This window comes from Typopeltis vanoorti, chromosome 8, assembly GCF_054136105.1.
Source record: "Typopeltis vanoorti isolate ZY-2024b chromosome 8, IOZ_Tvanoo_1.0, whole genome shotgun sequence".
NCBI classification, from domain to species: domain Eukaryota; kingdom Metazoa; phylum Arthropoda; class Arachnida; order Uropygi; family Thelyphonidae; genus Typopeltis; species Typopeltis vanoorti.
In genome coordinates, this window is record NC_143556.1 from 110307340 (window position 1) to 110325222 (window position 17883).

At 36.2% G+C, this 17883-nt stretch overlaps 1 protein-coding gene across 2 annotated transcripts in view; it reads right to left on the bottom strand.

Moving 5' to 3' along the window:
* LOC150104282 (non-selective voltage-gated ion channel VDAC2-like) overlaps positions 1-17220 on the bottom strand; it is a 142761-nt gene extending 125541 nt beyond the window's left edge. The window contains exons 1-2 of one of the 2 annotated variants that reach the window (XM_090396885.1): positions 17018-17220; positions 1533-1652 (exon numbers count right to left, since the gene is read on the bottom strand). The gene's annotated coding sequence lies outside the window, so the exon portion shown is untranslated. The remainder of the gene's footprint in view (positions 1-1532; positions 1653-17017) is intronic. The other variant, XM_090396884.1, reaches the window with a different exon arrangement.
* Positions 17221-17883: the final 663 nt, after the last annotated feature.

A 17883-nucleotide genomic window follows, 5' to 3' on the forward strand; every position in this document is an offset into this window, starting at 1 on the left:
TCCACCTGGAAGGTTTATGGGGAAATAGAGTGTTAGTAATGGTTTTATGAGGCAAAATTGATCAATTCAAAACCTCTTTCATTTGTCTCCCCCATAGCCACATGGTCCGACAAATGGGAAATAATCCTTGCCGATGTCTGTTCCAATTTTGGCATTCCAATCACCCTGTACAATCAAAAGGTCTTTTCTATTCACTCTGGTGATTGTTGCATTAAGTTGACCATAAAACTCCTCTACTTCGAAGTCCTCGTGATCCGTGGTTGGGGCATAAACCTGTAAGATGGTGATATTGAATGGTTTTCCTCTCAGGCGGACTAGAGCAATTCTGATATTGATAGGGTTGAATTCCATGACAGAATTTCGTGATGATTTGTGCATCAAAAACCAGACACCTTCTTTTTCCGCTACAGTCACATCCAGAGTAAAAAAGCAAATGTCCTTCATCTGTTGTTAGCTCTCCTGTTTTGGGCCATCGAATTTCACAAAGTCCCAGGTCTTGTATACAGCTAGTTAAAATGTTATGACTTATTTCTCAATACCCAAGTCATATATTTAAGTCAATTATTATCTGTGATATCCAAGATACATCTGATAAGATAGCTAAAGTACTAATAAAATAGAACCTTCAAATCACATGTCAAATTAGCAACTTTGATCCAATCTCCTAAGAACAAACCCCATCTTTGAGCATATCCTAGAGTGCATGAAGTTCCCCTATGACATGATCTTAGCCTACTATGGACAGACGGGAAGATATGCTAACATCTGCCTTGAAAAAAAAACATAAGAAATGCAATCGCTACCATTATGACAAGTCTGGACAGACAGACCACACTTTGGACACCCCTTCACACAGGATTAGATGAAATAAAAACTAATGTCCTATACAGAAGTCATGAGAGGTCAGAAACATTATTTTTAGAGTCAGCAATGGCTATAAAGCATTCTCCTAACCTTAAAGTATGGCTGCATTAATCTGCCAAAAATTTGGGAGACTTATCTTAAGATCAACTCTAACGTAACTGTTATACTTCTTTTTTTTTTTTTTACATTAGAGGGCACCACAGTAGGACTTAATATCATTATCTGTTACAATTTGAACTGTTTCACTCGCTCATTGTCGTGTTTAAACTGTAACATATTTGCTCTGAAACTGCAAATTTAAAATCCAGTTGATTATAAAGTTAATAAGCATCTTTTTAGAATTTAGCTTGTTTGGTGTCATAATACCACTAAAATAAGTTATGAAACATTTAATTATTTCAAACATTCATATAGGATTCCTAACAGTTTGTCATTACAACAATCTGACACCCAACTATCAGTTGCATGTTGCTCTGAGACATACTACTGATTGTTATAGATGTAATTCCTGCTGCTTAATTTAATATGTGTGCTGTTATAATTAAATTACTTTTTCATTCAGGCATTTGAAACTTCTCTTTCACTCAACTAAAAATTCTCACTTGTCATGAATGAATAGATTTTTCAAGCACTATATGCATATCTTATGTATTTGACAGTTTCCATACCTAGTGCAAATGGTCAACTTTTTTTAAATCAAACTGTCACTATTCACAGAGCATGTTCTACATGGTCAAAAACACACATGGATGCATGCGTCATTAGACACGGGCATTTTAGAAGGGTACCTAAAAAGATAAAAGAAATATTCCCTTTGAATCACTCAGTATATCCCAAATTTTAATTTTATCTAGCACTATTGGGGTTATTGCAATGTATTATTTGTGACTTGCTGCTACTTTATATTCCTAGTCCCTTTAACAAATTGTCTGATTGAAGCAAAAATTTGAATGACTCAAATTTGTTTAGCCAGTCATGGAATAATTTACATATGGTTGGATATAGATAAAACTAGAATAGTTCTACCTATCTATCTAGGTGTTTCTACATTTTCAGAATGTACTAATAAATATGTGGATATGTGCAGTACTCTTCCCTCCAAGAGATGGAGTTAGCAATTTTAAGCCATCCTGTTATTCTGCAGGTGATGCCTAGTGTTTCTTCCAAGAAAGTGATATCTGTTGGCTTTTAATAAGAAGGGCTTTACTTGCATCACCACCTCTACAGACCCAAGTCAACAATCTGAATATCATACTGACATGGAAGCGTAGGGAGTCAACTGTACCCACAGTTGACAACACACTACACTCACCGAATGTACAAAAGGGTGCTATGAATAATAAAATGTAAAAACAACCATTCATCAGCCAACACGTTCAATGCAGAGTTCCAGGCATCAACTGGAACTTGAATCTGCACAAAAACATTCAGAACCAAGGCTCACAACATGGGTTTAAATGGTAGGACCACAATATGCAAGCCTCATATTTCCCAAACTAACATACATGCAGCATCATCTTCAGTGGGACAAAGAGCGTGTATAATGGGGCAGGAAGCTTGGAAAACATTGTTATGGAGCAGTGAATCATGCTACACCCTCTACTAAGCAAGAAACGCCACTTTGTGGTGTTTTTACAGAACCGACCACGCCTCTTTGAGCAAGACAATGCATCTTGTCATAAGGCTGCTGCTGTAACTGCATCGTTTGTGAACATGAACATCAACCACACTTAACTGGCCTCCACAGAACCCAGATCTCAATCCTACTAAACATCTGTGGGATGAAGTGTTGGGCGAGGCCAAGGGACATCCGCCCCATAACAGTCATTAATTGCAGCAAATTGCTCTGAAATAAAATATACTTGTCACTAGTATAATCAGATCCTAAATAACAAATTTCGTTTTCCTTCCTGGAGGAAGGAAAACGAATTTCGTTAAACTTCCTGGAGGCATTACATTCCTCCAGGAAGAATAGTCCAAAATTCCCATTGCTTGTTATTGTACACTTGTATCAAGTATGCCCCATAGGATTACTGCAGTCAGAAAAGGAAGTAGCATCACAGCAGAAGGAAGTCCTACATCTTATTAATTTGGGTACCATGGTTGTTTGTTCCTCACACTATGGTGTCAATTGACTTCTTTCCAAGCAGTGTGTCAATTTTACAAGCCCAGTACATATCGCTTAGCGAGTAAAAATGTGCCAATTCAATGTTAGTTTCGATTGGCACATTTTTACTGGCTAAGCAATTTAGTGATTAATAATTCAAAGCAAGTTGAGTGGATTTAGTGAAATTTGTTATTTAGGATCCGATTATACTATTGACAAGGGTATTTTATTTCAGAGCAATTTGCTGCAACTAGAAGAATGTTTGAAAGTTACATTAATGAAAGAGTACTCACATGTGAGAGATCCCACAGCTCAGTTTTGATGGAGCCCTTTGGTTGAAAGACCTGAGTAGATGTCCCATCTATGATGCGAAGTACCTTTATCAGTGCTTTTCAGTCAAAGGTGAGTTAGCCAGTCTCATACAGATGTGGAGAATTGTCCCCCTCCCAGGAAACTGGTTATTCATCCCTCAAAACAGGCAAACCAGTCCCACGTACAGAGACACAGGATACTAACTGCAAGATGGAGGAGATTAGAGCCTCACCATTTTATCTTTTTACTGCACATCATGGATATCAGGCAGAGAGCCTGGATTGGAAATAACACTCGTCAGGACAGGAATCACATATGGCTTTTGTCTTCTTTCTTATATTGGATGAGGGAACGTTTTTTTTTTTTTTTTTTTTTTTTTGCTTGGGTCATTGTCAGACTGTTAACCTGTAGTTTGAAAAATGGGGGGGGGGGGAAGAAGGGTGAAGTGGAAAAGTTCAAGAATGGGATATGGAGTTTGGAGGAAGAGAGAGGAGAAGATTTGGTGAAAAGCATATCCTACCTTATATCTATGAAATGCCTTTAATAAAGAAACAAATGGTTACTATATTCATGTTTCCCAATTTCCCCAATTAAAGAATCAATGATTCTATCAACAAGTTCACTTCTCTCTCTCTCTCTCTCTCTGCTTCCCCCCCCCCCCCCCCAATCCCCAGAGTTCTAGACTGGTAGGCCAGTTCTCCTTGAATTCTGAAGACTCGAAAGGGGATTCCACCCCCACCCCCCCCCGAGTTCCAGATGGTAGGCCGGTTCTCCTTGAATTCTGATGACTCAAAAGGGAGGGGGGGTTGCATTTCATAGACAATCAAAAACATCCATGCCCACGGTGGGATTCGAATCTGCAGCCCTTTGGCTGGAGAGCAGATATGCTATCCACTCGGCCAACCAGGCCAGCTTACAGGATCTAAATACAAACATTAGCAAGATGTACAATCATATGTAGTCACCTGAACTCACCTCAACTTTATACACTACATCATGTATGTCAGCTTCTCTAAGAAAAGCAGAACATGCTTTTATCAGGTCTGATATTACACCAAAGGATGCGAGACCTAGAATGGATCTCCTTTATATAATCTGCTTTGGAGCAAGATTTATTTACTCATTACTTACACCAAACAGAGAGTCTTCTGTCGAGATTTCAATGTCCACAATTCACCAGGCCTCCCTCCCTTACTTTAATCTCAATAGAAGAGAAGCAGAATTGTTTATTCTTGTCAATAATGATAGAAAACAAATAATTTAAACCTACCAGAATATCAGATTATCGTTATCATTCTCCCAACACCATGGACCTTATCTAAATTCCCTGCTCATGTTTGCTCTCCTCATGACAATTCAGACCATAACCTTGTCCCTGTTTCTTTTTCTATAGAACTCTTCTTCTCAGCTAATCTAAGCCTTGTATCATACAAAACCTCAATGGTGCCAAATGAGATAACCTTCATGATTTCATTGCTTCTTTTCAATCGCATGGTTGTTTCTACTCCGATTCAAAATATTTGCCTCAATCAAATAACAGAGTATTCGTTCTGGAATCAGTGCTTTTATTCCCAACTCCACTCAAAACTCCAATCCCATATCTTAGTCCTGGTTCATCACAATGAATGCGTTAAAGACTGTCAAATACTGCAATATGCTTGCTTCCTGCTAACAAACAGCCTTCCGGATTCTCATGAGGTTGTTGGGCAAAACTTCTGCTCTATCACGTTTCCACCTCTTATTTTAATGATGATGTAACCTCTCTTGGTGTCTAAACAGAGAAATAGCAAAGCCAAATCTCTCACTATTCCATGAACAAATTACAATATACCTTTTCACCAGAACATCCGAAAATATCTAAGCCTTAAAATTTCCTAGTCCAGGTGGCATCCCTTTAGTTGTGCTAAAATAATTTGCACCATAATTAACACCCATCTTGTATTACTTATATGAGCTGTCAGACTCATCTGGCATCTATGTAATAGCATAGAAACAAGCCTTTATCTACGAGAGTGGTCTGAAATTTCTCAGCCTAACAATAAAAAAAAAATTATAATTTCAAAATAATCTCCCTTAAGACATATATTTATTCGAGCGGTGCTCAAGCAACATTATCCCATCCCTGTAGCGGTTCTCAGTAAGATCTGCAAAATACCCTCTACAGCTGCAATCACCTGTTGATTCGAAGAAAACGCTGACCAGCGAGGAAGAGTTTTAGTTTTGGGAAGAGATAGAGGGAGTCAAAGGGAGCCAAATCTGGGAATAGGGAGGATGTTCCAACAATTCATTATGCAAATCCATTAATTTTCCCACTGCCAAAACACCTTTGTGGGCAGGTGCATTGTTCTGATGAAAGATGATAAAATCTTCTGCAAACCGGATCTGTATTCCGCGGTTATTGTTTTACCCTTTTCAAGATAATTAATAAACAAAATGCCGTTATCATCCCAAAACACTGATACCATCATCACTTTTCCTGCTGATGGAACCGACCTTGTCTTCTTTGGCGCTGAACAACTGGCTTCTGTGAACTGCTTTGACTGCTTTTTGGATCCTGGTATGTAATGGTGAATCCAAGTCTCATCCATAGTAATAAATCAATGCACAAAATCAGTTTTATTCTTGTTAAAATGCTCAAAGCACTGTTCAGAGATTTTCATGCGAATGCATTTTTGATCGGCTGTGAGCAAGCGTGGCACCCATCTTGCGCAAAGCTTTTTCATTCACAATTCTTCATGCAAAATATATCCTACACATTCTTTTGAAATGCCTATACTTCGACAATTTTATGCACTAGAGACTCGTCGGTCATTCAATACCACATCGTGCACCTGATCAATGATTTCTGGTGTTGTTGCACTTTTTTTTGGACGCCCTTCACATGGATCATCTTCAAGGCTGGTATGGCCACGTTTAAACTCGGCAGTCCATTTCTTAGTTATTGAAAACTAAGGAGAAGAGTGTCCATAAACGTTTATGATCTCCGAATGAATTTCTTTTGTCGTTAAACCTTCTTTTACAAAGAATTTTATAATAGACACGATACTCAATTTTATACATTTCAAGGGAGGATATAGACAACACTTTTGCTTCAGACAGCTGCATAAAACAAACTAATCGATATTTTTTTTTATATACAGTATGGCACAAAAACAGTACTGAATAACTACAACAATATATGCTATGGAGTAAACGAGTTTATTAACAAAGAAATGTATGTCTGACAGATTGGCCAAGTAATTAGCATATCCGCTCTCCAGATATGGATATTTGCGATTGTTTGTAAAAATTCTAGTGGTGGTGGGCAGTAGATGCCGTTGGTGTAGTTGTAGTTCATGAATTGAGTTGTGGAGACAGTTGTAGAGTAGGTACCCTCCCTCGATGAGTCTGGACTCCCTGGAGGTGTCTCATAATAATAATATTTACCCATGATTACATGTATATCCACAACTATCAGTAGAATCTTGGTTGAATAAAGCATTACAACAGTGGATTACAAGCTCGAGATGGGCACCTTCTCTTTCAAGACACGTTTTGTAGTGTATGCAAAGGTTGTTTGTTATTTTGGAGAATGAGGGTTGGGACATCTGCTGGACACATGTAATTTTATCCCTTAGTTCATCAAGGTTTGAAGGTAGGTCATGGTGGAATACTCATTCCTTCAACATACTCCAAACGAAGGCATCAAGTGATGTGAGATCAGGAGAACGCGAAGGGTACGGGAGTGAATCTCGAAATGAGCTTCAAGGAGAAGTGTTCTGATAAATAGGCTGTAGAACCAAGCTATGCATGACAAGTTAATCTGTCCTGTTGGAATACTTGTGCATGAAATGGAATGTTTTTTGCACGACACATGCTATATAAATCCTGAGTGAACGGAACCATCACATTCTCAATTTAGCATTCGCTATTCACGGTTACCCCTCCCCCTTCAGCAAAGTAAGGCCTAATTATGACACAGCCAGAATCTGCACACCATGTGGTGACGTTCTTGCTGTGAAGAGGTTTCTCTTGGACAAATTCAAGTTTTGAGAGACCAAGGAACTTGTAAGTTTGTCTGTGTACATGATCTTAGATGGAAATAAGCTTCGTCCAAAAACCAGAAATTATGTTAGGAAGGAGTGGAGTGTGTCTGAGCCATGTGGCCAAATAGCAAACACATCATCCACATAACGAAGCCAAATAGTGGGTTTTTGTGGGGCGGAGTTTAAGGCTTTCTCTTCAAATGTCTCCATAAAGAAATTGGCCAAGGATGGGGAAAGTGGTGAACCCATGGCTGTCCCCTCTATCTGTTTGTAGAACTTTCCTTGCCAAAATTCTTTATGGAGACATTTGAAGAGAAAGCCTTAAACTCCGCCCCACAAAAACCCACTATTTGGCTTCGTTATGTGGATGATGTGTTTGCTATTTGGCCACATGGCTCAGACACACTCCACTCCTTCCTAACACACTTAAACAATCAACATCCCAGAGTCCAGTTCACCTTAGAAAAAGAGGAAAACAACACCCTCCCCTTCCTAGACACTTTAATCACCCGCAAGCTTGATGGATCTTTGGTTGTCTCTGTTTACAGAAAACCCACCCACACTGGCAGATACATTCACCAGCAATTCCCCCCCCCCTCACAACAAATATGGGGTGATAAAAACAGGGCAAAATTAATCTGCTCAGATGACAAGGCCCTGACTATGGAACTAAACCACATCCTCAACACTTTCTTAGCCAATGGCTATAACCCCCAAAAAATCCAAAAAATACTAAAACCTGTAAACCACAACCCCCCTCCACAATAAAGACTACACCAAGTCTATCACTATCCCCTACATCCAGGGCACCTCTGAAAAAATAACTAATATCCTCAAAAAATATGACCTTACTTCCTGTTACAGACCATATAAAAAGTTGGCATCCCTTATCCGCTCTACCAAAGACCAACCACTTCCCCTAGACCTACCTGGTGTATACCAGGTCCCTTGCAGCTGCAAACTGTCCTACTTTGGCCAAACAGGCAGAACAACAAATATCAGGATTTCAGAACACCAAGACTACATCTGGTTTCACCAGTACAGCCGCTCTGGGCTGGCAGACCATGCCTTAGATACCCACCATAAAATTCGTTGGAAGAAAACAAAAATAATCCATTGCAGCAAGTTTAAATACGAAAGATTATTCAAAGAATCTTCAGCAGCTCTAAAAAACGTTCCTAACCTCAACAAATTTGGGTGCATGAAACTGCCCCAAATTTGGGAGACTTTCATTATGAGAACTTCAGCCCAACTGCCAAGACTACCAAATTAGCCCGCAAGAGGGCACCATTAGGACTTTAGGAACAAAATTAGTTTCTTACTTTCTTCCTCATTTGCTTTGTTAGTTCCTTAGTGCACATACCATATCTTTATGTTCCTGAAGGTGGCAATGTGACATTGCCGAAATATAGAAGTGATTCATTAAAGTTATCTTTAATTAATATACTTCATATGCGTTGTTAATTCCGTAAACTAATTACCAGTTATGTCTAACCAACGTATAAGTCTTACTACTAGAAAGGAAAATAATACTCAACAATAAATGTCTTTTCTTCCAACATCAATACCATTGCTACAGCTAAATGTAATGCCACAGACTCTACATGTGCTCTTTGTTGCATCTAACGGATGCAACAGAACTCCGATGTAAGTCAAGGGATGACTGTATTAACATGCAACCTCCATGGCATCAGAGACTCATTGTGGGATGTACACCCACAAATCTCATTCAACTGTGCCCTAAACTAATTTAATGCGTGTAACATTCACAACACATACTCGGGCAATGCAATCCACTTACCAACCACTCTCTATGCAAAGAACCTTTTCCTCGCTCCTTTGTTCACACTCTTCGTATAATTTCTGGGGATGGCTTCTTGTTCTACTCACTCCCCTCCCATTCTATGAAAAAGTTCTTCCATGCTAACCCAGTAACAACCTGACCAATTTATCCCTTATAACAAATCCCCCCCTTCCTTCTCCTATTCACAAGGCTTTGTAAATTATATTCTTTCAATCTGTCTTCATATTAAACATTCTAGTCTAATTACCACCTTTGTGAATTTTCTCTGGATCCTTCTAATATATCCTCATTAGTATATAAAAAATTGAATAGAATTTAAGAATAAAATTTCAGGATTATCCTTATAACCCACAGATCTAGGAAATTTTGATGTAGTCTCTCTTTATAAATATCTCCACTGACAGATACAACTGGATTACTTCATAATTCAGGAACTCCTACTTGTCCAATCTTCATGAATTTCTTGAAAAAATTAATTCAATAAACCCAGCATAAATCAAATTTACTCTGGAAGTAGTAGATAACAACATATGGTGGTCTACAATTCTCAGTATATAAAAAACCAACTCATACTACTAAATGCACTGATTCTAACTCGCATCATCACACTTGTAAAAAATATGGTATAATCAAATCTTTATTCAGCTCATAAGACATGTTCTAAAGATTCTCTTCTAACCAAAGAACTGTTTATTATCAGAACCTTTATCTCTATGGTTATAATACAAAAACTAGCAATAAAATAACCAATTATGGCTGTCACCTTAACTCACTTCAAGAAGAAATTAACAGAATCTGTTACCTAAGACTACATCAACAGATTGACTTACAAGTCTCTTTCCATCCAGTTCACAAACTTAATACCTTTCTTATTTCTGTTAAAGATAAATATCTTCTATCTTCTTATCCTGGAGTTCACAGAATCCACTGCTCTTGTGGCTTATGTTACTACTATGGACAGACTGGTTGTTCAGCACAAATTGGTCTTTAACATCAATAATATATTTCACTTTAAAGAACCCAACAAATCCAAGTTTAGCAAGCCCCACATTATCTACAAAACACATGATTCAAGTGGAACAAAAATAAAGCATTACACAAGTTATTTTCTTCTGGAAAGACTATATAAGGAAAGCTGTGAAGCATACATTCATAACCCAAACCTGAACAAAAACGACTGCCTAAAACTTTCTCAATTTTGGAAAGTTATGACTAATAATTACCATTCACATGTTCCTTGCTAGCCTGGTTGGCCAAGTGGTTAACAAACCCACTCTGCAACTAACAGGTTCCTGTTTTGAGTCCCGGTGCAAGCATGGAGGTATGCGATTGTCTTACCCTGTGTACTAAGATAACCTCTGATATGGTGCAGTATTACCTTTGCTGTCTTTGCACCCATTAAAACCATAACTCATCATCCATTTAACAGCTTGTCGTGTGCAATTTATCAAAAGCTTTTGTAAAATCTAAGTATACCACTGTATATCCATCTTCCTTGTCCAACATATTTGCACCTTGACATGTATTCTTTCCTCTTTAGAAGGCTTGATAATACTTCACAAACTATTGTGTGCAGGTCTTGTCAACTGTTTCCAAAGTGATTCTGATAGTGGAGAGAAAGTGGAAAGTATAGTTAAAAATGATATCAGGACTGTGGAATGCAGATTAGGAATTTGTGAACTACAGCCACCAGCAAACAGAACTTACAAACGTCTGAAAGGATCATATACAGTATATTAATAGATGGAATTGTTCATTTTATGGATGATGGGAAAAGGATAACAGGGCATTCTTAGAAGTTGAGAAGCAATGCCATCAAGAATGGTGGGAGAGCAAGATTTTTCTCTCAGTGGTGCATGACGAGAATGGAATGCCACTGGAGGTGGCAAGTGCAGGTAGTGTGAATTCAAGAAAAGGTGACAGCTGAAGTAGGTAACATGTGGCCTCCCTTGATGGTCTCTCTTAATAATAATATGATACTTCTGAAAAAATGAAAATAAACAGATTGCATCAGTGGCAGAAGATATTAAGAAGGAACTTGCCATCATTAGCATTTAAGAATGTTTTAGTTCTGATCACACATTTAAAGAAGTATGAGCATATATATATATATATATATATATATATATATATATATATATATATAATCTAGACAGTATGGTCACTTAAACATAATGAGAGAAAAGAGTAGCAAAAGCTGGTGTTCTCTGCCAGGATGATAGGGAAAAGATGAAGAGAAATAAAGATGAAACAGAGGATCCACATGTATGGATTACTATAGAAGACCAAAATATAAGATCTAACAATATTATAATCCAGAAAAATAACATTCTCTGCTTCGCAGAGATGATGTCTGGATTGATTAACATTCAGACTGCCCAAAAATACCTAGATAAAAAAGGAATTTAGCAGTTATGTAAACTTAATTATGTAGTAAGTACCATCAGGATATCCCATACTTTAGGATACATATAATAACAACTGATGATGAAGTTCAGACTAACTGCATCATATAGCTTCTATCTCCAAAACAAGGGGAATATCTTGATGCCCAGTATAGCAAAACCTTTACTGTGGGAACACAATAGCCAAAGTTGCAGAGTACAATATGTCTTCAAATGTTTGCATTTGGGAACCATATGTAAATAGAGCTTGAATGGTGGTTTCGAGATTGGATTTCCAGATATTAGTTAGGCTTTTACAGAATTGAAGAGTGCTTTCTTTTCACTATGCCGGAGTATCACTTTAGGAACCACGATACTGAAATTATTTACTTCAAGAGTGCTATAGTTTAGCTTAATATTTCCTTCTATTTTGTTCTTTAGGACTTTAGTTTTACTTCTGTTGACTGCCAATCCAATAAGTGCTGCATTTTAACATAATTTATTTAGGTTAGTTTTGGGTAGTATGAATGTTAGTCATTCCAAGTATCGTATCTGTAGAGCAGAGAATGCTTATTTGAGTTTGTCCTGCCGAATCTTTGAGAGTTATTTTGTATTCATTTCTTAATGAGTCTGAGAGGCTTTCTCATTCTTTTGGGTTTTTAGCTCACTTTCAAATTCTTGCATTGTAAAAGTGTTACACATAATGGGAAGGCCTTTTAGGATCATTATTTCTGGCAAAGCACCAGTTTTGAATATATTTATTTATTTATCACATCATGTACAGGTCTCTGGATATTACATACATATTACATAAAACAGCATAAAAACAACTGTAAAAATCATATTAAAAGAAGTACAATAGGATGAAATGATTAAACATTAAAAAGTTAAGAATCAGAGCTTAATCCTTAAATCCCAGATACACTCCAGGAATTCTGGGGTCAGTTTAAAGTGGTCCATATGTGTCTAGGGAGATCAAAGCCCTCCAGACGAGATGTTGAATTTGAAATGGGAATTTGAAGATTGGAGGTATCTTGAAGCCAATACTCTCCCCATGACTCGCGTAGGTCAAAGTTCTGGTTGTTCATTTGTACTGCACTCCTCAAGGCAGGGATTTCAGCCTTTGTGAGGTAAGGAAGGAAATGTCTTGGTGGATAGGCAAGGAACTGTCTCCAGTTATTTTTGTCCATAATTTGCTTAAGGCTTGGGTCCTTCAAAGCAAGGAGGGGCTATATTACTGAGAGTTGGAAGTCAGTAGTCAGGAATAGATGTCAGAGCACCAGAGATTATCCTCATAGTTTGATTGAGCTGGACATCGACTAAAGAAGCATGTGCGCTGTTCAGCAATACAGGAGCACAATATATAATCTAATCAAGAGTAATAATAAAAAAGGTATATGGTGCCAAAGAGTTGGATATAGAAAAGTTCTCAGTCATCTCTCATCTGGTACATACCTTTTGAAATTAATTTTGAACATCCTTTGTCTACTGATTAAAATCTAAGGCTTTTGAGAAATCTATGAAGTTCAAGATTAAAAGAAAGGTTTTTATCTCATACTCTTTCTAGCAACCTTCTAAAGCAAGGTATGTTCAATGGTGCTTTGTTTTTCAAGAAACTTGCTTGATTTTTGAGCAGAAGAAGTGTTATATATATGATTCAATTCAGTTTAGAAGCAGCCGATTACAGACGTTCAGTGTGGGAAGAAGTAGTACAACTACTATGTAACAATTTTTGAGGTTGTTTTGATTGCCCTTTTTGAGGATTGGTATTATTACTTATGTCTTCTCTCGATTGTGATGGAATGTTGGATGTAGCTAGAGACGTGTTACAGATATTTAACAGTCTCTTTTCCTCAATGCTTAATAGCCTTTTCTGTTCTACTATCCAATACATGTGCTTTGTCATTCTTTTGGGTTTTAGGGCAGTTTCAAATTCCTGCATTATAAAATTGCTACACGTGGGGAAGTTCTTTTATTATTATTATTATTTCTGAAAACTTGCAAAGTGCCTGTAGTGAAGTTCTGGTGTTAACTTTATCAAAATATGAGCTTCAGCACTATTAGTCCAAACTGGTATTTACAATTCTTCCACCTTAACTTACTTAAAGATAACTCACCTCACTGAACTGTCCCCCACCATCCTCTGTAATGTCCGTAAAACAATCTTACTTTGGGTATATGTTGCAAAACTTTTCAATAATAAAGTATAGAGAGAATAAAATTTGCATATGGGATTATTATAAAAAACTTTATTTGCACTTCATAAACATAGTAAATTCATTTCATACAATAAGAATCACCAAGAACAATATGTAAATACAAGAGAAATACAGTTTATTGATGAAATATTTTGGAGAAAACCATTTGTTCTCAACTGATGCTATACGGCTTCAAATCTCATTAAACAAACATGCATATTTAAAACATCTTTTATGAATGCGTCAACTCAATGCAGTACAAGACAAGACCTCTGCAACTTCCAGCAGGAGTACTGTTGTTAACCAAATATCTTCTCCACTGAGAGCCTGTTTGTCCAAAATACAAAAGATGAAATTCATGCTGGACTTGGTAAAGACAGGGAGTGAAAAAAATCAAGAGTATCTTTAGTGGTATGCAAGAAACTGGGTGATCTATTGACTACATCATAACTACATTTTTATGAACTGGTATTTCTTCAGCATTCTAGAGGTTCCAATATTCTGGAAATATATGGAACTATGTTTGTTTGTTTGATGGAAGTGCTACAATTGGTAATTTTACTGCATAACAGATTTAACACTGGAATTCTGCTTGTAATAATGAAGCTGTTGGGCGAACGTTATGAGCTCTATAAATATCTTGACAAAGCCTATTTTTTGGGAAAGATGTTAAGTATAATCATATCATACATACTATATGTGTATATATCTTCCAGTGAAGACTAGTTTCCAGAAGACAGATGGCAAAAGTGCTGAGAAGGCATGAATAAGCATGATGTTCAGAAAAGGCAAGCTACCACCAGTTTCTTTTTCCACAGTGAACAATATGTGGGAGTTGGTTATTAAATATGAATCAATTTGTTTTCTGGATGTCACCAAACATCCAGAAAACAAATGAATGAATATCATATATCAGATGATATATGATATTCATTCAAATATCATATATCATCTGCAATAGCAAACCCAAATGAGAACTGATGATAAAGGGAAGAACAAAATACCTTCAGATGTTCCTGATAGTAGTTAGTCAGGAGAAGGTAAGAGACCTTCCTACAGTAAAGCCTCCAAGGGAGGAGGAGGAGAATACAGCATCAAATCTTTACTATATCAGGAAGAAAGACATAGTATACATGAATGGGTATCAACAAAAAATATTTCGAAAATAAGCAAGCCCCATAAGATCTATTGTGAACTGTACTGATTCCCTTACCTTTCATGATGCAAAATTTCTCCCCCCCCCAACTCAAGTTTCATATATAAACTAATCTTTTATCAAATGTTCACACTTCCTGATGATTAAAGACAACAAAAGTATCACTGCCAATTATGGGATAAATTTTCTGAAAAGGAATTCACTAATATATCTTTTTAAAATAAATTTTATCATAAATGAATTAAAAATAAAATTTTAACCATAATAAAATTAAAACTTCAATGGTAAGGCTGAAAAATTAAAGTAGTTAAATTAATGTTTAAAAAAAAAAACGTTTAAGATTCATTAATTTAAAACAAATTGTTTAAATTAGTAAAGCTTAAAATTCAATTTGCACTGGAAAATATAGAATGGCATGGTCTGTGCATTCATTCAAATAAAAAAAAATAATAATAATAAATTTGCTGGGGTCTTGAGAGAAGCTTTAGAGGGAAGATCTCTAAAGCTTTCACCTCACAGGTGCATTTACAAAAAAAAGATATTCATGTAGTTGGAACCTAAAGAAATAATTCTGCTCAGTAAAACGTTAAAACAGAACTAAATTTCTTAAATCACTTCAAATAAATATAAATAAGAGAATAAATAAATAAATGAATTAATTATTGGTAATAAAAAACCTACATATATATTATAAAAAAAAAAGAAAGAAAACGACGGAAACATCACCACAGAAGGGTGTACCCAGTGAAGGGTAACGAAGTGAATAAACTCAATGGGGAGGCCAGAATATGCCACGCCATAGATTTTTTTTTTTTTTTTAATGCTTTCGTTGCTATTTGAATATATGGGCGAGCGCGCGCACACGCTAGAAAATTTGAGCATTTAAAAAAGAAATGATATTGCACTCTAAGCACTCCCTGAATATGCGCCTAGCACCCAAACATCTGGGGGGGGGGCTAATCTACCCGCTTTCTCCTCGGTACGCAATTCTTTGGGGAAATGAAATGTTACTATTTGAAATGATCCGAATCAATCTGCACTCAGAGGAAAAACAAATAAAAAGACCTCATGGTAAATTTATTACTTCCATATACTTAAGTTTTATCGAACGTTTTTATTATTTTTATGGCTTAAAACTGGTAGCATCTGAATTATTTCGAGATCATCCAACAGCATCCGAACTAACGTTATATTAAATGACAGTGAAACGATATTAATACGAAAATGATACAACTGATACTATTCTTTTACTTAATATTCCCATGCAATTTTCCTTGTGGTATATGTGTGTACCCAGGCTTCAAATTTCATTATGGTAAGCATGACTTGAGTTCATGCCGTTACTACATTTAGAAAATGAGGGAGGAAAGCGACAAGAAAGTTTTAAATACTTCTTATTAAATACTGTCGAAAAAGCATCCTTGATCAAGGAGGTGAATACACGTTTTTTAAACTGTTTGATGAACCTCCGTTGCATTCATTCCTTTCATGCGATGGTAAAAATATGAATACGTATGGGTTTGTTATAATTTTATTTATTCTGAGTAAGCAGTGCAATATCTAACTTGCATTCAGGAAAGGGTAACTGAATAAATGAGAGTATCGGGGGGGGGAAATAAATTAAAATAAATTTATATATATATATATATATATATATATAAATAGCAATTCAACTTATGATGCATTGATTTCGAAACTTTTTCCTTCTTGTACGACTTCATTAGGAAAAGGGAAGATGATGCTACAAGGTAGAAATATGATGCAATAAGTGTAATGATTTTATGTGCAACAAAATCTAATAAGGAAATCCGAAAACATATCTTCCGCTTCAGCCTACTCTGCGAACATTCATGATCCCCCATGGGGATTATCCCGGAATATGTGTACATAATACTTAATGTGATATTGCTTAATATTCTTATTTAAACAATATTGCACGATTCACGTGCATATAACGATTAGGGAAATACTAGCCGCAGTAATTTCATTACATTAAGCAAAAATTCATTAAACCAAACGTATATGAAAATCCGGTAAAAATTTAAAATTCATTAACTCAATGAACAGAAGCGACTTTTTTCATATTTATAGTATATATGCTATATATAAATTGATAATAAAGTTTGCTGGACAACAGATGAGAATTCGGTATCATAATTATTCTTACCGTAATTCAACTTCTAACCAACACCAATAACAAAAGATGATAATAAATAAATATACTTATATATTACAATCGGCTATATCACAGCCTTACACACTCGCCCAACGAAAATGGAAAAGACGTTCACCCTAACTTTGTATAAAGATTGCGCTGAAAAAACCAAGTTTCTCGTTCTGCGTCGATGCAGGGTTTTCCGAACTTCCCACAAGGCTTCTACACACTTTCGACTAATAACAACACAAGCGCATGTCCATTTTCGCCACCTGCCGTTGCACATTGAACAGTGTCAGTAAGAAATTCATAACAAGCCAAACACTAAATTTAAAGGCAAAATTGTACATTTTTTGTAGTGTACAACAAACTATTGAAATGTATGGAATTATTTTCGTGTGAGTGTCATGGATTATTCAAAAAACACACATTAAATCCAATCTAAGTTTTAAATCCGAACAAAAATTAAAAATATTTATTTTTGATCATGTTTAGTATTTTAGTAAATACAATTAGCAAATTAATTTCAGAATAGGTATTATTTCTGAGAAAATTCCCATGTTACTCCTCTAAAATAAACTATTAGTTTGATGGCTAATATGGCCTACTTCCGTTTAGGAGTGCCCATTTTTTCACATGTCATTGGCTGTTTACTCAAATCTTAGGACATTATTGAAGTGTTATAAGACTAATACAGGAAGAATAATATAGGAGGAAAATTTGGAAGAGAGACAATTGGCTAAATCACAGTCTACCACAAAAATAATGCTGGATCTATCCACTTTACTTATATAATAGCTAATTGTATGCTACAAAATATTTGTTTTCTGACAAATTTTTACCATGACAATTCCAATAATACATGGAGTCAAAAAAAA